Raw genomic sequence first — 24,425 nt, 5'->3', positions numbered from 1 at the left:
GCATGGTGTAATAAGGCAGTAAATGTAGGCCTACTGTGTTCTGCGTGTGGGTGTACGTACGTACGTGTGGGGGATATACGCGCCGCGTGGCCTGTCGAACGACCGCCTTGTTGGGTCTGCAACTTCCGGGTTTAATGTCTTTCTTTACTTTTTCGTCCAGTTTTGGAAAAAAATGGGCGGGCTTCAGCATATGCGGGTATGCCGTGCATGATTATGTAGGTTCGTCTTGGACCAATCACATGAAACAACCTTCCCAATAGTATGATTAATTCATTTTTAAGCTGACCAATCATAAGCTTCACAAGAATCATGTGACGTCGCGCGGCATGCATAATGCATTACTCATCATGGCGTCTTCCATGTCTTTTAAGCGAGAGCGAAATGTTCGTCACTTTTTCAACAATTTGACATTGATTCGAGTTTTTCGGCTCGTGTAATGAATCCATTTGAATGGGCAACGATCGTCTTATGACAACATTACCTGCAGAATTCGTTGGAGCCTTCAATACTGCTTCGGACAGACTGGGACTGAACGACTTTCACCCACAGCATCGGGCCGCTATTGCAGCGTTTCTTCGCGGATGCGACGTGTTTGTTAGCCTATCGCGGGCTGACCAATGAGAATTCAGTATACGCGGGGGTGGTACCTCATTACCGTAATAGGTTTTGCTGGGTCAACTCAAAACCATCAAGGCGTTGGGTTACGCGGACTAGCTCATGCATGTACTGTGTGTGCATGGCTGTTGTACGAGTACGTGTGTGTACGTGCGTACGTGCAAGCATAGCCTCGCTGTATGGTACAAGTGAATTTCTCACTAGCAGCGTACGGGCATCGATATGTGCACGCAATTATGCCTTGCCAAGTTGATTAGGGATTTTCTTATCGGTGATTTTTTTTTTATCGGCGAATCGATAAGCCCAACGCCTTGGTCAAGGCTAATACGTGATGTGAACGGTTTTTCTGACGGGTAACGGACGCAAAAGAAAACACGACGCCCTCCATACGACTGTTTACGTATGATGAAAAGCTAGTAGCAAAAAAGTGAATAAAAGCACTTTTCCACTCCTTTGATGAAATTAGATTTTCAGTTTGTTAAATAGTGATGTTTCCTCAGCGTGATAACGTTAAAATAAATTCTATTGCAATTTGTTCTAGGTCAGGCCCTGTTTTGTTCTAAATTGACCGAACTAATTCTGCATTACATACGGTTAATATTTACGAGAAAGAAATTCTACTTTTTTTCAGTAAGCTCATCTATTCTTCGTCACTATATTTAGATTACAAGTTTATGTCTTCACTTATTTTCAGTGCGGACTGAAAATGTTAAATTGTAACATAATGCATCAAGTATGTTCAGCTGGGAAACTTCTTTTATTTAGTATGTGTAAAATTGTTCAATCACTGATGCAGAATAAGACTCGTTTGCCACATTTATTGTGTATTAAAGGATATAGGCCTACATAATTTCTGCCTGTAAATTAGCTCAAAACGGCGACATTAAAACGCCGTCAATTTCACGAAAATAGGGCTTATTGCAAATACATTTTAATACTAGATTTCAGCCTCTATTTTTCGTAATTCTCATTGTAATGCTTGAGCCAAAACCTTCATCACCTTCATCTATTGCACATTTTACAATGCTTAAAAAAGTACACATAAACTAATGTCATCTTTCATAACTGCTTATACTATAAATTTCGGTTCGATTGATTCAGAACTTGTAAAGTTATCATTGTTTTCCTTGGGTTTATCTCCGACATCGATTTTTAAAGACGGTCAGTCCCCTTTTTTTTCCTTTGTTGGTTTTTCTTGTATACAGTATTATTAACGACGCAGCTTCATTTCACACTTGACTATTACATGCTCTGCCCATCCATCCCATTTCAAACCACCATCGTGATATTTCCCATTCAGGCTGTACGAAATATCATGACTACACGCTCCGAACCACCACCCCCCTCCCTGCCGATCTGCACAGTTACCCAGCTCCTCATCCTGGTCTTTGTCATACGTTGAGAATTTATGTTGATTGAATTGAGGGAAATCAGAATCCGGTGAATCTACGCAAGAGCAAACAAATATTAAAATGATATGAGTTTTACGACACCACTTTGGGAGTGGACGATGAAAACCACAAATATTAAATGGACACCAGGAATAGATGCATTGTATTACAAGCACATTTACGGTGTGTGTGCTTTTGAGTAGACCTGTAGTGCATTCATTATTTTAATACTTAATTAAATAACAAAAACCTCAAAGATGAACGCTGTTGGCAAAGACAAGAAATAGGTCCAATTGTATATCAATGGTTTAAGTTATGGCTTAAGAACGAGCGTTGAATGTTGTACGCATTTTGGTGTACAATCCATCATTTATATGTTTGTGTTAGGACAGGATTCTCCAATGTTTTGGTGCTGCTCTGTAGGAAAACAGTATAGGCCCCACATTCTCTTGGTGCCTGACTGACTGACTGACTGCAGGCGCGGTTCTACGGGGGGGGGGGGGGGGGGGGGGGGGGGGGGGGGGGGGGGGGGGGGGGGGGGGGGGCTTTAGCCCCCCAAAAAATTTGGTCTAGCCCCAACAAATAAATTCCGTAAAACAAAATTGCATTATAGCAAAAAGAAGGATTGTGATGTACATGCGAACGGTCTTCCCCTGAAGAAATAGTCGTGACAAGGGTGCATTTGTAGTTAATATAGTGTGAATGATTTTAGGATTTTATTGGCGCTCCCCACTGAAAATATGGTATGACCCCCCCCCCCCTCCACCCAACCTATTGATTTTCGGAGGCCTACAATTCTGGATGCACCCCCTGCTAGCCCCCCCCCCCCCCAATATTTGTTCTAGAACCGCGCCTGACTGACTGACTGACTGCCACTTGTGAATTAGACTTGCTTAAGTCTCACATTTGCCAATAATAGTATTACCTCGTAACGGCAGTGAGTGGACTAAATCCGTTCCGTTGTGTAGACCAGATACAGGAAAGTACTTCCCGTGAATAGCCATTCTGAATCATTGGAAGGCATTTTGTGCGCTCTGGGACAAGCTTTGTCTTGTTTTGTTTTATTATTGCTGTCATATTAAACCTACTTTGTGGTTTATTAACATACCTCGGTCCAAAGTGTAATCATTGCCTTTGACGCTGAATTTGTTGACTTTGATTTGTTTCTTCGTTCCTTGATCGTCCACCAGATCTACCCTTAGTTTCCATTTATTAGTAGAAGTGAGTAGACGGAGTTTCTCGTTCCCAAGCCAGAACTCTCCCGAGAGGTCGCCGAATCCGTCCCGGTACTCGGTCCAGCTGCGAGTGAAATCCACCGACCCATCAAACCGCTTCTGAAACACCTGATACACAAAGCAATAGGGACCATTAGAAAACGATGCAGGTACGGGATGCGTGTGCGGCTCGGAGAAGTTGTGTATTACGTCATCATTCTGTGCGGTACATTTTCACGTACTCGCACGGCGTTCCTGCATCACACGTCAAAATGGTAAGTTCACGTATGGATTTTTTTCGATAAATTACGGCAAAAATAGTTATCATATGAACTCCCAAATTTGTAGGAATTAAGGAATAGTGTGAAAATAATGTTAAGGATGTTATATTAATAAGAATAACCACGGCATGATGGCGATTTTATGCACTTTTTGAGCCTTCACTTCACCCGTTTTTAGAGCTAACAAAGTGACAAAGGCAGCGAAAGTTTGTGTTGTTTCAAGTTGCATCCTTATCGTGAAAAATGAAAAGACTTTGATAAGCCTCGTCGACGCGTCGTGGACAATTTGGGTCAACAATAATGAGCAATAAAATAACAATGTGTAAGCTCATGTTGACAAATGGCTTCCTCTAATGAATGTGATTTTTTTCTTCTAGTGCTAGCCCAAGTTTAGGGCCAGTTGGGAGTGGCCCTAGCCCTAGGCTAAAGTAAACATGCAAAGCAAAAGCTAGACTATGATCTATGATTTCCTTATTTTTTTGTCAGTGTAGCAAATGCTGTATATATTTTCTTTATGAATTATACTGGTGTTTCTTTTGTTGTTTTGGACGAAATAGCACAAGTACATGTACTAAATATTCACACATGTAGAATTAATGCAGCCTACCGTACTCCCTGAGTAGTAACACGAGTGTAGGTTTATAATCAATTAGTCATGCCCTATACTCTGGCTAAACTAGCCCCATTCAAGTGCCAAGTATCTTGGAACCAGAAGGGAGCTAGGGCTTAGCCAACCCTTGGCACGTACGTTTGCACCCATACATTTACCAAAAGCTTCAACTAGTCTGTGGATTTAATTACTTTCAGGTCAGGAACCAGCTTAAATGAAACAGAACTGATGAATTCCTGCAAAAATTATTATCTAAGGTAAACAAGAGAGGAACTCCCAAAAAATGCCAAAGATAACTCCAGCAGTCTATGAAGAAGGCAAAGTCCTGGGAAGCTGGTCTTCAATTGGCAACTCGAGGCCTAATTGCCAAAAGTAAAGTAAAGTTTATTTCTTGTTGAGCTGTCATGTTACTTTGTTGGGTCAGTGTAAATAAAAAACAAAAAAGAACAACTGTATATATAATGCAAAAATGTTACATGTATTTCATTGCTGTAGTTGCAATCACCTGTCATGCTTGTGAATTTTATTAGCCACAAGTTATACAAATATGTATTCCACATTTAAAACCACCAATTTCATACCTGCATGTCTGACCTGCATGTCAGCGTTCTAACCAGAAAGAAAAACAAACACTTGTTAGCCACAGTGTTGTGCAGTCAAGCTTCACACTACAATGATATCATACTACACATTTGTAATTGTATGATGCACTGCAAATGAAGCGTGAAATCTAAAACTAGACTGTGAAACAGCCAAAGACACCTGAACAAAATTCTTGAAATGTGCAAAACATGTACTCTAGCAAGTCTATTTTGTGGTTTTTATTGAACAGGGTGTCAAGAGCAACATAACTGCACCTGAGATGATGAGTCTGAAGGATTTGGTCGGAAAATCCTGTGGAAAATGCACGTTCACCCTCGGAGTTATTACATTTATGGAACCGAGCAAAATTTATTATGAATTCAGGTCACCTGACCAGTGAAAAAACTGAGTGATAAATGGGCCACAAAAATTATGGGTAACCTTTATGAAAATAATTCATGGAAAGAAATAAAAGTGGGTTAACCTTTTGTAATTATTTTACAGGCTGAAATACTTACTTACATTATTTTCTTTTATTTACACCTTCTTGTAGCTGAGCAACAAGCTACAGTTTGGAGCTATTGGAGCTACCCCGAAGATGTTTAAGAATCAGAGACCCTACAGCAATCAAGAGTAGATTGAGTTAAAGTGACAATATTGCTGGTCTCGCTATTAGTTGATCTGATCAATTTTACAATTAATTATTTTGGATTTACTAATAACTAAAATTTGAGAGAACAAGGACTGTAAAAGGATTATTTCTTTAATATAACTTCATAAATGACATTTTTCTTGCCTTTATTAAGGTAGTTTGCCAAAATGGACTGCTCATCAGTTTCTTAAACATGTACTGACATTCATTTGTGCTGCTTTTTGTTGGGTGACACTGTACAATAAATTGCCAATTTTATTCTATTTTTATAGTGAAAATGAAAGTTAAATGTCATTCTCTTTATTATACTAATGTAAACAAATACATTCTATTGTAATTTGTCTAATATTGGAAGAACGTAAGGTTGGTTAAGTTGGCATACAGCTGAACTCCTCTGTAAATCCAATAAAAACAATACTGCCAGTCTTGCTATTTGTAATGATGTATTGTATTCTATTTGAACGTTTGACTTTTTAAATTTTATTTTAATTCCAGTATGCTGGGACTGTGCCACAACTTGTTTCTTTAAACAACAGAAAATTTTCCTATTCAGTACTTAAGGTTGGCTTATTGTGACTTATTATTTAGCTCAAATTTGATAAATACTATTTAATATTAAATTATTAATTATTAAATATTAATTATATGCACTAATTTAGAAAAGTAATATTATGGCCACCTCTGCAACATTTTCATTTGGAAAATGCAGTCAATTTTATTGAACCAAACATATGTAACCATAATGCCCTTATTGATACTTATTTTCAGGTAGGCCTACATACTTTTTATGTTGTGTTGCTTGAATAAACAAGGGACAAAATACTGGAGTTGTGTAACAAAAGGCTTCACAGTAATTCCAGTGTATAACAAGTTTTAACATTAAGTAGCTATAGTAGAACAGACCCCCCCCCCCCTCCGCGAGATGTAAAGTCAATCTATCGAATTGTCATAACCTTACTTAAACGTTAGTATCACACTCTTCAGCACTATTGCTTTTCGCTTACAAAAAAATAAAAATCCAAAAGAACAAGAAACTATTAGCAGTGTGAGTAGGTTACATATTTCATGTGGCCTTATTTACAAACTTGTCTCAGTCTTCAAGTTAAAACGCCAAAAAAAAGAAAAGGAAGTAAACAAGCCATCCTCGAAAAAGGAAAAAAGATGCACATGAAATAAATAATATTTACCAAATGATACATGTATCAGCCTTGACAATGTTCCATGTATATGTGAGTAAATAATGATATGACATTTATTTGCTTGGCAAGGATTTCTTATTTCGTTGTAAAAAAAAAAAAACAGCTCTGATAAAAAAGTTAGGGAGTTACAATTCAGGATAATTACTGAATGATGTTAATAACAACCTTTTATATTTGACTGAAAAGAGCTCATTATTAGGTTCACCCTTGAAACAGTTTTGTAAAGAAGGCGAGCTAAGATTATAGAAGAAATGAAACGCCCAGTTCCATTTCAGTGGGTTTAGAGGTAGTCTAAGCAATCTACATGTATATTTGTGCACATGTAAGCAAAGTGGATTTAATAGCACTCTCCTGAAATCCATTCTTATCTTTTTTCATTTTGAGGGGAAAAAAAACAATGTAAATGTAAATGCAATGTAGTCCGATATTTAGTGGTATTGAAGTGACAGCGCGGCACAAGTCACGTTTGTGCACATGCCGCAAAATCTAATCCTCTTTTCAACGCATGCGTGTACGCGATACGGAAACGCCGTATTCGTACACGTCTCGCGTACGCGCACCGTTTAAATGTTATAAACCAAAACACGATAATTATTTTTTGAGAATTCATAATGCAAGAGATATGATCACTTATTCGGTGTAGTACCCGAATAGAGGGCGGCATTTGGCTTTTGGGCAATTGCACCTGAAGTGGACAAGGCTGATAAATAGGGAAATGTATGAAATCCTCAGAACTACAAGCCTCACAACCATTATGGTATCGAATGAAAGGGGACAACAATGCCTTTTATTTGAGTGATGTGCTAATGAGAAAGAATGGGGTGATTTTTTTTTTTTTTTTGTCAAAGAAATGTTTATAGGCTAAAATATAGGTTTTAGGTAGTCCGATTTCGGCATCTTGTTTTCACATGCAAAATGCAAGTGTTATTTAGAGTTTATGTTTTTAAGGCAGAGAGAAAGGTTCGTATTTTTATAAAAATATCACACAGAACTTAGAATAGCATGATTCAGTATGTTTTTATCACGTGTTTGAAATTTATTTCAGACAAGTAACGTCCGTAACGTTATAATTTAACGTCCGTAACAACAAAAGTATGATGTTTCCATAACAACATATAGTTCCTTTTTCTAAAATGCTATTGATGTTTTTAAAGAGTGAACCTATATCTACCTCAACATAGTGAGTTTATGAAAATTCTTGCAAGAAACTTTTATCAATGCGTAACATCCGTAACGGTCGTTTAATTAAAAAATAATTAATTCAGCTAACCCTAACTTAACCATGTCATAATGTACATTAAGGCCTAAGCTAGATTTGTACCAAATATAAAAAAAAAAAATTGCATTCGGCCAAAAAAAAAAGTCTCCGATTTCTGGTATGCGCGCGCGTCGCCGTAGCCATGCGCGTCGGCAAAATGAAAAAAGGTGGTTTTTTTTCAATAAAAGATGATGTCTCAAAACCGCCAAACTCACTGGTTTGACTGGAATCCTGCTGCTGCACAATTTTAACGTGTTTTTAGATGGGGTTATGATCGAGAATAAGCTTTATGTGGCCTCTCTTGACTCTCATATATTTGCACTAAGTTTAGTCGGGCACCATTTGCAGTCATCAGCCGACATTTGAAGCAAACAAAACAGTATAGGCCTTGGCCTAAAAAAAAAAAAAAGCCGCGTCGCCGCACCACTTTTTGGGCAAGCTCCATACCAGAAACCGGAGACTTTTTTTTGGCCTTACAAGTTTTTACTTTGTTGTTTCAAATTGGTTTTTAGTCTCGAACGATGGAATTGGCCTTTTCCATGTTTTTAATAAACAAAAACCAATGGAATTAAATGCAGTTTCTTTGAACTGTGTATTGACATAGCTCACAGTTACCTACTCGAATTCACACCAGGGTAATTTTGATGGTTAAATGCTACTTTTAATCAGGGGCAATTTGAGCAAATACAAATCAAACTTACAATCCAGCCATTGGGTTCTGTATCCATATCGCAGTAAACCTTCATTCGGTTCGTGTAATTCCACTTTGAATATATGGTGTAGATGCCGCTGCTCTTGACACCAAAATTATACAAGCGTTGACAATCTGAAAAGAAAGGTGGAAATAGTTCCTGGTAAAAGAATATAATTTTTAATTAAGCGACCAAGACTTCCCCAAATCAGCCTTCGGGACATATTTCTCTTCTAGCTGAAAGTGAACTTGGCTTCGAGGTCCCAGTGGATGGGTAGGGCTAATTCTCCAAGTATAGAGCCTTAAAGCAAAAGGTCACGGGGCGAGCTTCCGGAACCCTCGCGCCGCCCGCCTATATGGGCATTATATATATTGCCTTTTTTTCTTGCTATAATTTTAGAACAGAATAATTTCTAACCGTATAATCACCCCAAGAAACATTCATCATGGAATTTTATCTTGGTATTTCTCACGAAAAAAATAATAAGAAGAAATCACTGGGATAAAACGAATTTTACTCTTTACGACCTTACACATCCGGCATTATCGTTCCCAAGTCTCCGCGTTCGTTCACGTTTGTTTTCACATCTCGTACTTGCGTGACGACGAAAATGTATAATGACACGAAGATTTACCGACCTACAGCCGATGGGTTCTTGATTTAGTCGGGCTGGCTTGAATGCAGTCCTTTTCAGCGGTCATTTAAGATTTGTGTTGTAAATGCTAATGAGTCCTTTCCGTTTATTAATATAAAATGTATATCCTAAAAGACATTTTAGCCTCCTATTTAACTTTACCCATATGACCGCCACAAATTATTTATAAATGTTCATCTTTGTACGAGTCCCCCGAGTTCCACTAGTCGTACCAGAAAAATAATGCAAATTTTAGAATTTTGCGCGTTAATTTTGTTATTGAAGGGTTCCGGAAGCGCGCCACCAGGTGTGAACTTTCACGCTCTATTGAACGAACATTTTCAAATAATTTCTTTTTTTAGAAAAAAAGTGCCCGCAGCACCCTTTTTTAAAACCACATTCAATAATCGTTGTTTTCCGAACGATATACCATTAAAAGGCGGAATAAGTTCACGGGGTATTTAGTACCAGCCCTTCCTTCACTTCACTTCACAGCAAGGTTTATCATATGAAATCGGTAGGTTCGTTTCCTGGTATGTACCAACGATTCTATAGGTGCCTTATATTTGTTTAAATCATAATTATTAAAATAAAAAATGTAGATACAGAATTTAAGCAAACATGTTTTGTCTCATCACAGCAAAACTGAGATATTTTTAGGCCCCTTTCATTTCTCATTTTTATGTAGTGTGCTTTGAAATTCATACTTAATTGTCAAGGCTCAAATCCCGATTTTTATCATTTTGTTTGCTTTATTTGTGCGAAAATCAAGTGCAATAATTTCAATGAAATGTTGTTATATACTGTGAATTACCACGTGGAGTGAAACGGCGTAGCTTCATTTGACTGCTCCGCACTACTATGACGTTCCCTGGAACATCCCATTTCATTCCGCGGTATTCCCGATCTGCATTGTCTGGGTGATCCAGAAGGGAATATTCTCCATTCAGATTGCTCCAAGAATCCTGCGGAGATTCACACTGGCCAAACCACCATCCTCCTCACTCGACCTCAGCACAGTTGATTCCGGCGGAATCGTCGTTGTCTTTATCATACGTCGAAAACGCGTGAGGGGTGTCGATGGAAAGGAAAGGCCAACCATCTATAACAAATCAAAAAGAGCGAAATACTTTATTATGTTAATGCAAGTGAGTCTGGAAAACAGGGGAATGCTTCCTTCTTCTATCGTAATATTCCTTGGACAGTAAATTCAATCTCAAAATGAACGTGCAATAAATCAGGAATTCGAAAGCAACTGGTATGAGTAGACTAAGAATATATCTTTTAGGTAAAACACCACGATTAGATAGGATTTTGTTTTTGTTTTTGGTACTCTATTGTAATGTAGAATTGTTGGTATGAAAGGATATGAGGCCATCAAACATAATGTGTTCCAATTTGCAGGGGACCTCATTTTCTGGGGGGAGGGGCATTTAGTGCGTTGTTGCCTTCCTCAAATTCTGTGCAGAGGGGTAGGGGGTTGTGGGGGCGGTCACAGGTCTCAGGGAAGGGGCGTAGGGAGGGGGATGGCAGGTTGGCAGGTGACCCCAAGCCCGCTCTTAGCTACCCAACTGGTTTTGGTCAAATGCTAAAAAAAATTACATTTTGTTCCGTTTCCATGTTATTATTCGGAAGTTGAATACGCCCCTATGGTTAAAATGCATCTTACCAGTAAATCCTTCTACCACCAATTTATAACTGTCGCCCTTTACGCGGAATGGCCACCGGTACGGCATATTCTTATTTGATTTCAATTGATCATCATACACCGCCTCGATCTCAAGTACCCATTGACCTTTCGAAGTTAGTTGACGGACTTTCTCGTTTCCAAGCCAGAACTCTCCCGAGAGTTCGCCAAATCCGTCCTGGTACTTGGTCCAGTTGCGAGTGAAATTCACCGACCCATCAAACCGCTTCTGAAACACCTGTAAAGAGTGTATGGAAAGTAAGTGAATTGTGTAATGAGATAATTATGCTATAAAGTTACTCAGACACCAATAACGAGTTGGCACGGAGTTTCTGTTTAAACTGATAAAAAAAAAATGCATCTGTTCAGTTCGCGTTGTCATGGTATTTGTATTTCATCAATACTTGAGACAGTTTACCCATTGCTATTGGTCAAGAACCAGTCACGTGCAGGTGGTTTTAAACTGCCGGATAAAACACCGTCTGGTTTTAAACACAATTCCTGCGTTCTGCGCCACATCGCGCAGAACGTACAATGCTACTTTATGTGCAGTGGGCGTGGTTTAAACTGAAGCGCCGTCACACTAACAAAAAGTAACGACCGTAACGTTATAATTTAACGTCCGTAACAACAAAAGTATGATGTTTCCATAACATCATACATGTAGTTCCTTTTTGTAAAATGCTACTGGTGTTTCCAAAGAGTGAATCTATATCTACCTCAACATAGTGAGTTCATAAAATTCTTGCAAGAAACTTCACAGGCTTTTATCAATGCATAACATCCGTAACGGTAGTTTAATTAAAAATTAATTAATTCAGCTAACCCTAAGTTAACCATGTCATGATTTAAGGCCAAAGCTAGATTTGTACCAAATATAAAAAAACTTTCATTACAAGTTTTTACTTTGTTGTTTCAAATTGGTTTTTAGTCTCGAACGATGGAATTGGCCTTTTCCATTTTTTTTTGTAATAAACAAAAACCAATGGAATGAAATGCAGTTTATTTGAACTGTGTATTGACATAGCTCACAGTTACCTACTCGAATTCACACCAGGGTCATTTTGATGATTAAATGCTACTTTAAACAGAGGCAATTTGAGCAAATACAAATCAAACTTACGATCCAGCCATTGGGTTCTGTATCCATATCGCAGTAAACCTTCATTCTTCTCGTGTCTTTCCACGGATAAATGGTGTAGATGCCGCTGCCCTTGATACCAAAAGAATGCAAGTCTTGACAATCTGAAAAGAAAGGTGGAAATAGTTCCTGGTAAAAAAATATATTCTTAATGAAGCGACCAAGACTTCCCCAAATCAGCCTTCGGGACATATTTCTCTTCTAGCTGAAAGTGAACTTGGCTTCGAGGTCCCAGTGGATGGGTAGGGCTAATTCTCCGAGTATAGAGCCTGAAAGCAAAAGGTCACGGGGCGAGCTTCCGGAACCCTCGCGCGGCCCGCCTATAGGCATTTTATATAGGTTGCCCTTTTTCTTGCTATAATTTTTGAACAGAATGATTTCTAACCGTATAATCACCCCAAGAAACATTCATGTTGGAATTATATCTTGGTATTGCTCACGAAAAAAATAGAAGAAGAAATCACTTGGATAAAACGATTGTAATTGCTAATGAGTCCTTTTCGTTTATTAATTTAAAATGTATATCCTAAAAGATATTTTAGTCTCCTATTTAACTTTCAGTTTTTACCCATATGACCGCCGAAAATTGTTTATAAATTTGTACGAGTCCCCTGAGTTCCACTAGTCCACATGTATTTTAGATTTTCAAAAGTGAGAGGTCACTTTTTGGCACAATAGTAACTATTTTACAAAGGTCTTCTTCGACTGTGGTATTCGTAAGAAATCAATGTACCCCCAAAAAATGCAAATTTTAGAATTTTGCGCGTTAATTATGTTATTCAAGGGTTCCGGAAGCGCGCCACCAGGTGTGAACTTTTACGCTCTATTGAATCAAAGATTGTTTTTTTAGAAAAAAAGTGCCCGATTCTATAGGTGCCTTATATTTGTTTCAATCGTGTTTCTTTAAAAAAAAAATGAAGATACAAAATTTAAGCAAACATGTTTTGTCTCATCATAGCAAAACTGAAGATATTTTTAGGCCCCTTTCATTTCCCCTTTTTTATGTAATGTGCTTTGAAATTTATACTTAATTGTCAAGGCTCAAATCCCGAATTTTTATCATTTTGTTTGCTTTATTTGTGCGAAAATTAAATGCAATAATTTCAATGAAATGTTGTTACTGTGCATTACCACGTGGAGTGAAACGGCATAGCTTCATTTGACTGCTCCGCACTACTATGACGTTCCCTGTAACATTCCATTTCATACCGCGGTATTCCAGATCTGCATTGTCTGGGTGATCCAGAAGGGCATATTCTCCATTCAGATTGACCCAAGAATCCTGCGGAGATTTACATTGGCCAAACCACCACCCTCCTTTCTCGACCTCAGCACAGTTGATTTCGGCGGAATCGTCGTTGTCTCTATCATACGTCGAAAACGCGTGAGGGGTCTCGATTGAGGGGAAAGACAAACCATCTGTAACTAATCAAAAAGGGCGAAATACTTTACGTTAATGCAAGTGAGCCCGGAAATATAAAATATCGAGATTAGAGGAATGATTCCTTATTCTACCGTAATACATGTACTCCTTGGACAGTAAATTCAATCTCAAAATGAATGTGCAATTAATCGGCATTTCGAAAGCAACTGGTATGAGTAGACCAAGAATATATATTTCAGGTAACACACCACGATTAGATAGGATTTTTTTGTTTTTGGTACTCAATTGTTATGTGGAATTTTCGGTATCAAAGGATATGCGGCCATCAAACATAATGGGTTCCAATTTGCAGGGGACCTCATTTTCTGGAGGGGCACTCAGTGCGTTGTTGCCTTCCTCAAATTCTGTGCGGATCGGGGTAGGGATGTGTGAGCGTCTGTGTGTGTGTGTGTGTGGAGGGGGGGGGGGGGAGGGGCGGGGGCGGTCACAGGTCTGGGGGAGGGGCGGGGGGTGGCAGGTGACCCCAAGCCCGCTCTTATTAGTTACCCCAATGGTTTTGGTCAAATGCTAACAAATCCATATTTTGTTCCTTTTTCATGTTATTATTCGGAAGTTGAATGAGTACGTTTCTGGATAAGAAAAATGGATCTTACTAGTGAATCCTTCCACCACCAATTTATAGCTGTCGCCCTCTACGCGGAATGGCCACCGGTACGTCATATCATTTGATTTGAATTGATCATCATACACCGCCTCGATCTCAAGTACCCATTGACCTTCCGAAGTTAGTTGACGGACTTTCTCGTTCCCGAGCCAGAACTCTCCCGAGAGTTCGCCAAATCCGTCCTGGTAATCGGCCCAGTTGCGAGTGAAGTTCACCGACCCATTAAACCGCTTCTGAAACACCTGTGAAGAGTATACATGGAAATTTGGCGAACGTGTAATGAGATGTTGAGTATGTTACAAAGTTACTCAGAATACCGAGTTGGGAACAGAGGTTCTGTATAAAACCGATAAAAACTTTGTATTTATTTATTTGTATTTTCATTTTAACAGGGTAGCCTCGTTGGTTCTTAAACACCTAATACATGTACACAAACCAGTGTTATAAACCAAAATGCGATAATTATCTTTGATAATCCATAACACAACAGACGTAATCACTATCTGCTCAGGTGCATTACATATAGAGGGCGGCATTTGGTTTTGGGACAAAGGCACGCAAAGTGAAACTAAATGGAAAATTTATGAAATCTTCAGAACAACAAGCATCGCAACCTCAAATGTGATATCAAATGAAAGGGGGCAACAAGGCCTTATATTTGAGTGGTGTGCCACTCACTGACGCCAGTGAGAAACAATGTGGTGAAATGTATTTGTTTTGGTCAAAAATGTGGTTTGTGGGCTGAAATTTATAGGTTTTAGGTACTTTTGGCATCTTGTTTTCACATGCAAAATGCAAGTGTTATTCTGCGTTTTTGTTTTTAAGGAGAGAAAGGTTCAAAATTTAAGAAATTATCGCCCATAACTTAGAATAGCATGATCCAGTTTTTTTTATCACGTGTTTGCAGTTGATTTTAGACACGTAACGTCCATAACGATATAATGTAACGTACGTATAAAAAAAAATGATGTTTCCATAACATCCAAGCTCCTTTTTGTAAGATGTTACTGGTGTTTTTATAGAGTGCACCTATATCTACCTCAACATAGTGAGTTCATTAAATTCTTGCATGAAACTTCAAAGACTTTTATTAACGCGTATATACTGAGAAAACAAAACTCTCTGCTTATATCTCATTAATTAATTCAACTAACATTACATTAACCATGTCATGTTGTACATAAAGGCCTAAGCCAGATTTGTACCAAACAACTAGAATTTCCTTTCTCTGCAAATATTTTTCTTTTTCTTGTTTCAAATTGATTTTAGGCTCTTAACGCTTCGGCCGTATATAACGATCGAATTGCCCTTTTCCTTTTTTTTAAATCAACAAAAACAAAATGGAATAAGATGCAATTTCTGTGAACTGTGTATTGACATAGTTCAAAGTTACCTACTCAAATTCACACCAACGTCATTTTGATGATTAAATGCTACTTTTAAACAGAGGCAATTTGATGATATCGGTACAATGTGGACTTTGGGCTTCCAAATGTTGTGATGTCATCAAACCGTAAGTTTGGTTTTATTAATACATACACTTAACATCCATTATATTTCCAAATTTTCAAAAGTTCTTTTCACTTCATGATGAACATGTAGCATCTTTGACCTAAATCAGAATTCATTTTGCACTTTCTAACTGATTACGTCATCAAACCGGAAATAACGTGCATGTGTAAAAAATGGGAAAAAGGGTGTCGTCCCCCCACCCCCACCCCCGAACTCTCAAAACGTCTTCTTTTTCACAGCTTCTAAAACTACATCGCAAATATCGATTCATATTTGAAGGGCATAGATTCATTTTCAACAACGAAAACGTTTTTCCAATCAGGTAAATGTTTATTGAGTTATGGCCAATTTAAAACAAGTGCTGCTTTTTCATTTTGTCCACGGCGACTGATATCACAAAACGAACAAGCGCCGAACCGTGCACCGTGAAAGAGGCTACCAAGTAGAGGGCAGAGACAGAGCAGCACAGTAAACATCTAAGAATTAAAACAAACATTCCTTTTCAGTACTACCATTTCTTCCAAAAGGAGGAACGACCTTTATTGCCAAAAAAAAAATAAAAAAAATAAAAAAGAACCAAAAAAAGAAAGAAATATTAAACAAATAAAGAAAGCAAAACTACCCTTACCCCAAATCCATTACATTCCCGATAAATGACAATTAAGACCGTGGACAATTGAACTGTTTTAATTTGCCATAACTCAATAAATAATTATCTACCCGATTGAAAACGACTTTTTCGTTGTTGAAAGCTAATGAACTGTACTCTCAAATATATATCGATATTTGCGATGTACTAAAGCTGTATAAAAAAAAAGAGGGCGCTAAGAGGGTTCGGTTGTTTTCGAACACCCTGTATATTGAAATTTATCATTACCAAAAGATGCATTTTTTTCCCAAAACAAAATAATAAAATGATTGTACTGGAAAGAGTAAATTTTGTGATTCTATTATATCAAAAATATTCAAAACTGCTGCCTCCCGATCCCTCTGCGTCTGTAACTCGACAAACGCGAATTGTTTTTTTTTTTTTGAGGGGGGGGGGGGGCGGGAAAGTGAGGGGCACATTTTTTTCATACTGACATCATATTGCGCTTTGGCGCGCTGTTCTAAACCATTCATATACATATTTATGTGCATATAACGTTTTAGGGCCATTGCCGAGGGGTTGAAGTCTTAATTATAAATTAAATACACATTAAAATGTTGACCTCGACATTCTTCTTTTCGATTACTTTTACTTCCATATTTTCCTTTTTTCTCTTTTGTTTGATTTGTTCGGGGGGGGGGTAAGAAAGACAATTGGGGGGGGGGGAGGGGTAAATGCCCTCCCCCCCCCCGTAGCGCCGTCACTGTTTTCACTTCAGATACCTCTATGAGCTATTCTGAAAGTAAACCCCTACCATGTTTTTCTCGTAAAATGCAGCATGATTTTGAGAAAATAAGGGGTTTCACTCACTATGTATCCTTTCCCCGACTCCATGCGGCAGTAGACCTGCATATTCTGTCCTGCGTGCAGGATGGTGTACACACCGCTAGATGTCTGACCGGCATCCAAGATCTCTTGACAATCTGCTTGCGGCTCAGTCGGCTCAGAGGTGATTCGAATTCCGTGCGTCGTCTCCTCCACTTTGCCCGTAGTGCATTTGAACCAACGGCCGATGACGTCAGCAGTCACCTCCGGCAGCATGTCTATATACACCGGTGGATCCTGTCCCTGCATCTCAGGTGCGTAGCGAGTGAAACCACAGGGCAGGAAGAGAGAAAAATGGAGCAAGGTGCACCTAAGCCTGATGCAAGGAATCTGTTTACCAAATTGCAACGAAATTGCAAGATGAAAAGAAAAAAATCTTTTCAGAAAAATCCAGCTGTGCCGAATGACGAAAAAGATAAATATTTTCCAAAATGAAGGGATCTTTTAAACCTTAGAGATCTTAAATGCCTGGATAGATTCAGTGGTAGACGTATTTTCAAACTTCGCACTTCACAACGTAAAGTGAAATAATATGTTGTTATAGGGCAATCGTACCAGATGGACTCTCAAAGCGCTTAACATAATTATTACCCCTGCTCGTTGGGCTCATAAAACAACCGTCTCAGCTCCCTGGGTAGTATACAACACAACGCTTCCATTTAGGTGCAAAGCAGCCAAAAATTAACCACAAAAAATGCTGCCCAGGCTCACAGTTATACCCATTTACCAATGGAAAAACAAGAAGTGAGGACAAAATATCCTGCCCAAGGACACACGCACCGCAAGCCCAGGATGGACTCGAACCAACAATCTGATTGAACAATTAACCACAGATTTTGAGTTTGATGCTGCAGACCATGAGGCGACGCCACTCTACTTATTAATTGAATACAAGAGAGCCGTATAAATATAACGTTGCAACTGAACGAACTTGATAATTAGTAACGTACCTATAGCAATTAGTGTTGTCAGCAATGCATTTAAATTCCAGCCCGATGCCATGGCTTGATGGCCACTTCTCAAGTTAAACATCTGAAGAAAAGAAAAAGCAAGAGTCAAACATGACATATGGTTGGAGGCAGCAAAGAATTTTAAAATAAACCACTGTCGGGTCTATGATTGTTCAATGAACAGAACATAGGGCTTTTCAACATAACGATTATTCATAACTCTATGTCTGTGCAGTCCGGTAAATTATCAATTTCATGTATGACCAAAGTTCCATGAAGTCTCGTAGTTTTTTATGGGAATTTAAGATGGCGTCACATGACCCATGGTAATGTCATAATGAAATCAACTCCATTTCTGCCAATAACACGCCCTTATTTACTTTCATACCGAGTCACAACCCGGTCGGACTTGTAGTTCTCTAAATATAGGACTTTAAATTATACACCTTTATGATGACGTCCCATGACCTATGGTGTCACCATGACATAGGCCTAATGTTTCGCGGCGGACCGTCTTAATAATAATACCGGAGTCTTATAGCGCACAAATCTACTAACAATTAGGTACTTCATCCCGTACCTTTTCTTTGTCGTGTTTACACATCACTTTATGCTTTCTTCGATACTTTGAAAGCAACAATAATCTATTTGTTTGTCGGATTCCATTGCTTTATCTTTGCAGGCCTGGTTAATTGAAATTGAACAATTTCGTGTGCCAAGAGAAAAGACGTTAGCAGCCGAGGCACGCAAAAAAAAAAACTTTTGGAGATAATCGAGTTTAAACGCTTTTGTGCTCCCATCTCTAAATTAGAAATCACATAAGGCTGACACTTATGACTTGTGACATTTGTTAATAATTCGAATAAAATTGTGCATATTTATTCCAAAATGTTACTGACCACTACTGTCAATATATATCTGTGCACTATAAACAAATCGTTGGATGAACAACCCTCTATGTCAGTTTGAAATCTTTCTTGTATCGCGCGCTTTACAGGACCATGCTACAGTTTGCGACGGTTTGTATAAGTAATACTATTGATTGATATTCACGGAACTGTTTGCTGTCTATCAAATTCGGGTTGTGAAGTGATCGGAAGACTGAAAACTCCCGTTACTTAAACTTTCTGACTAGTCGCGTTGACAAGAATTGTTTGTTTTTATTTGACAACCTCAACGAATATCTTCCCACAGAAATACAATGTGTATCCGAAGCATTGTCGAGGTATAACACACAAAAAGCTAAACGCAGCTTAGTTCCACTGTGGTCATCTACATTCAAAAAGTACAATGGTTTCAATACATGAAATTAAAACATAAATGAAATTAAAACATACTTCCACAGACAGACATTACATTGTATATCCAAAGCATTGGTGAGGATAACACAAAAAAGGTGGTTTGAAATACATTCATAAAAAGACCGAGGTTCAAAATACTTTCATAAAATAAAATTACGAGAAGTCAAATTGCACATGACATTTAGACAGATGAAATAGTAATAAAACACAAAATAAGTGCGGACACCAGTTGGAGAAAGTGAGGTTCCCAATAGAATCAGGACCATTGATCCTTTATGCCCTCCCCCACCCCACCACAAATGAGAGGCGTATCCAGAAGGAGGGGGGAGGGGGGCATCTTGCCCCCCGGGGATTTTTTGGAAAGACATTTTTTAAGTAACTATTTTCATCAAAAGTGTCCGGAGAAAAAAAACATGTCTACATTTTCGGCGCGGATGTGCGAGTGCGGTTGCCCCCCGACATGAAAAGCTGGATACGCCACTGACAGCAATGGTATCGCATTTTCCGCAGTTCCCTCATTATGTATGACAGCTCGATCAATTTGTTGTTCACCATATTATCAGGCAAAACGACTTTTTCATAATTACAAACGTCAAAACCGAATTGGCAATTGCCAACAAATGGCATGACTTATTATTTATTTATTTAGTAGACGGTTTTCAATTTTAAGTCTGATTCAGTATTCTAGAGGCAGCCTCCCACATACATTTCAAGGGTATTTTTTTCTGCCACGAGTCAAACACAATTAATTCATGCATCGGGGGTGATTCCTCTGCAGTCATTAAACGTTTAGCAATCATAGCGAATACGACTGGGCAAGCTAGTAGTTATACTGCATTATATATGATAGCAGTTTATGTGTTTTCTTATCAAAAACCTCTCGATGTCAATTAATATTTGGAAGCACAAGTTAATGGTTTTGTCTCTTTGTGTCAATTCCCGTGCTTACTGCATTATGTATGACATGATTTATCTGCGTATCGCAGGCTGAGCAACAATGCTTCAATAGACAGGCTTTATCATCACGAGTTATATTTTAAAGATTATATCCATGTAATGCATTTTAACCCTCAGTGAATTTTTGGGTAACATATCACTCTTCTTAAAATAAGCAGATACACCTTAGTTTAATTTGTTTTCAAAGTGTAATTTTCACCCTTTCTTTTCCATGTTAGTTTCTGAAAATTTAGGGGTCTGTTGTAATATGCTTCTCCAGCTTTAATTTCAAGAAACTATGTAGTATTTCCACTTTTGATTTTAAAACCAAGCTCAAATTGATCTAGATGTATTTCTCTCTCCATTACAAATTAAGCAGGAATGATAATTTTTTAACCCCCTTTTTTAATGTAATGCTCCCGTCCTTCACAGTAAAAATTAACATGACGGCCCTTTTTCAAAACTTGGCTTCGTTTCCGGCAGGGTTCGACACAGACTGGTGCCTGGAGTGTTCTGAAACGTGTAAAACTAAACCAGGCCCACTTTACTCACTCTTTAGCCAGCAAATTTCTCCAAAAATTCCACTGGGCAAAGAAAAGGTCCTCTGAATTTCACCAACCAAATTTGCAGACTCAATTCAATGTTTAAAGGAGACATTTCATCAATATTTTGCACATGAGAGGGAAGTCAAGTGATTTCAAAATTAGGCTAAAGACTAGACTGGTACATGTCCAACCATGGTCCAACTATTTGAAAAGACTGACCTGTTTATTCATAGTCATTTGTCTGGTGGCTGACTATGGATAAATGTGTAGTAAACATAGAGACAAGTTCCCGGTTCATGCCACACGTTTCTTTTGGCACAGTTGATCGATGCAGTACTGCCGAAGAGTTGTTGGACTGGTTGTTTCAGGTGCCAGTCTATTTTCTTGTATTGCATGTTTTCAATTCCTTAGGTTTTGGGACTCTCATACACAGTATTGAGAGTCCCAAATTTTCGGACTAAAAATACAACATTTGCAAACATCAAAAATAAAACTACCAAGTTGTTACGAAATACCTTACTAGGATGTTGGTAAATGACAGTCTAAAGCATCATGTAAAATTAGGGGCCCTGGTGTGAAGTCATTTTCAAGAAAAACATTGTACTTTTGTATACATTTCCAACGGTGGTCGGCCGACCACCGTTGGAAAAACCTGACTATTTTTCAACTACTACTCCTAATTTACCATTTTTTCCGTCCAAATTTTGTTTGCTATTGGTTCCATGTTCATGAACGGGTGCAGGCCAGCTAGACTGATTCCCTTACAATTTTCCGGTATTTTTTTTATCCATTTCATCTTTAGTGGAGTCAGGGAACTAGACTACTTGAACATTTTTGTTTTTCATGGTTTTAACATCATTTTGGAACACAAAACTTCAAACGTGTGAGTGCAACAATATTTGATCTATTATACTAACCCCACAAATAGTTCATTTCTGAAAATTACAGCAAAAGCCAATGATGTACATTTCCTCTAACTCCTTTTTGCCACTAGCCAGCCGGCCTACTGAAACAGACTCTTAACTAACCCGCGGGCATATTCACTAATCCGCATGTATTTCTTTTATAGTGTGTCTCATAAACAACAATGTGCATACATCTAAAACGTGTATCCTGAGGCAATCTTGTCAGTGTTTTTTTTATAAACAGATCTTATAATTTAACACCAAACAGTTAATAAAATTAGATACAAGTTGATGCAGGTTTGCTTTCTGAATTTAATGATTTATTTCTTCCTGTCCTTTCATCTTTGCTGTATCTTAATAATTTTTACTAAATGTCAGTGTTGTAGGTCTCGAGACCGGTCTCGGTCTCGGTCTCGATACCACTTTTTTCCGGTCTCGGTCTCGGTCTCGGTCTTGGGAGCTGTGGTCTCGGTCTTGCTCTCGGTCTCAGTCCCCTTTGGTCTCGATATTTTGGCTGGTCTCGAGTCGAGACCAGCCAAAAAGTGAGGGGGGGGGGGCGGATTCCGCCCCCGGCCCTCATAGGGTTAAGTAAAGAATCAGTTTAGGGCAAATGTGACTGCAGTGTGATGCTAATGGACATGTCTCTCTTCACTTTCTAGTGAGTCAGGCATATACCAATAACCATTGCTCCTCTTCCCCTGATCTGTTGAAACAAGCACGTTATAGCCATCCTCATTGATTCCAAATACAACTGAGATTTAAATCTTATGAATCAAGACTGAAACATTATTTTTACCGTCCGATTTTGTATTTTGAATATGGGAACAATTCAACTCTTTTTCCCTAGAAATATTGGTGATTTTTTTTCTATTTTCTTTTTCAAATTTTCCTTTATTCGTGGAGGCGGGAAAACGTTTTTTGGCTTTTTCGCAAAATTTGCGAAAAAGCCTTTCTTTTTGTTGAGTGGTCGGGCACAACCCGACCACTCTTTGGATTTGTTGCGATTAATCTTTCTTTCTTTCTTTCTTTTCTTTCGTTCTTTTTTTTTCTTCTGCATAGCACGTTTCCGCGGGTTTTCTCCTAAAACGGTATTTGATATGAACTTGTAACTTTTAACATATATTGAACCTCATTCCGAGTGGTGCATATTACAATGACGTCATTATGACGTCATCGGCTGTCAAATTACAAGCGATTTTTGTTGAAAAAATGACGATCTCCTTTCATCTATAACTCTTCAACAAATTAATCAATTATGCTCCTACCTTGTTATCTGATAGACCATAAATTGATAAACATTTTTTGTCGTGTACGTAAACTCGCTTGGCCTTTACTTCCGGGTCTACCGGAAGGTCAAGTTTAGGTGAATTCAAAATAAGTCGTAATTAGCCTGAAATCGAAACAAAGCACTATTTCTTCCAAACGGTTTACGGTATGATCATAAAACCTAGTGTGAACATGTACAATGTTACAAAGATGTTATAACTGTTGTTACGTTATCATGACGTCATCAGGTATCAAATTACAAGCGATTTCATTGCACGATTTGACAAAATACTTTGACCTATATCTCTTGAACTAAATAGAGTATCGTGTTCGTTTTTTCGTGAGGTTGTAGACGGTGCCTTGAGCAACATTTCTTATTCCCGGGCACAAAACTGCTTGACCTTTCCCTCCGGTGTTACCGGAAGTGCAATAGAAACTGAATCTAACTCTAACATGGAAGCATTTTACTACAGACAAATACATTATGGAAGTGTTAAGTGAGGAATGCCAATCAAAAAACATTATTTTGACGTCATCCACGAAAGGGCGCCCTCCAGCGGCACATAGAAAACAGTTTAATCTTTTAAAATGTTAAAACCCTCAATCAAATTTTTATAATATATTGCCCTTATATATCCCGTGAGCAACCACAAATGAATTTGTACGGTTTCATAATCATGACGTCATCAGACCGGAAGTTACTTTAGGGAGAATTCAACAATGACCATTTTATTTTTAATTTAAATCCATCATTTGATCCCTATCTCATGACTTTGTTTTTTGCCCCCAAAAAACTGAAAGTTAACTGTTATTATTACATACACTTCATTTCCATATTTCCATGCGTTATTTTTACTTAATGATAAACAAGTGTCCTCCCTTCCCTGTTTTGACTGATGACGCCATCAAACCGGAAATAACTTGTACGTGTACCCAACTGTTTTTTACTGAAATTTATCAAACCTTAAAAGACGCATTCTTTTTGTATAAAATAATTGGTACTGGAAATGTTGAAGTTCTTGGTCCTTTTTTTCTGACATAAACATATTCATAATTTAACTGGACAATGTCTAATGAAATGGTTGTCTATCCGAATGAAATGGTTGTCTACCCGACCACTCTGCGTTTGTAACAACAAACGCGAACCTCTAGTTACTTTTAGACTGCTATTAAGGCAAAATTCCGAAAACAAAATTCGACGCATAAGTTTACATAACTGTTGAAATATTTTGTAACTTCTGTTTTTCCCCAAAACAATTATGGAAAGTGTCCCTGCCCCTTCAAGAGACCGTTTGTCCAAAATTGTGTGTCAACGTAAAATTATTGACTCCTTTTTTTTTTTACTGCAAACACAAATGATTCTCATTTTGGGCTTATTTCGCCATTTTTCCCAAATAGACGCTCCGCTCACAAAAACAAAGGTCAGCAAAAGATGGGTATGTACATTCTTTATTTTGGCAAAAAAAACCCCACTCTTCTGGGGTTATTAAAATGGCATCAGGTGGATATGGGTTTTATAGTGATTTAATAAT

The 24,425-nt window shown here is 38.2% G+C and overlaps 1 pseudogene; it reads right to left on the bottom strand.

The window, feature by feature from the left end:
• Positions 1-1,825: 1,825 nt before the first annotated feature.
• Positions 1,826-17,239, bottom strand: LOC119722200 (annotated as a pseudogene).
• Between the last annotated feature and the right edge of the window lie 7,186 nt (positions 17,240-24,425).

The sequence above is a fragment of the Patiria miniata genome, unplaced genomic scaffold, assembly GCF_015706575.1.
Source record: "Patiria miniata isolate m_02_andy unplaced genomic scaffold, ASM1570657v1 HiC_scaffold_14, whole genome shotgun sequence".
NCBI classification, from domain to species: Eukaryota; Metazoa; Echinodermata; class Asteroidea; order Valvatida; family Asterinidae; genus Patiria; species Patiria miniata.
The sequence above is the reverse complement of the archived record's forward strand: the minus strand, read 5'-3'. Positions and strand labels throughout refer to the sequence as shown.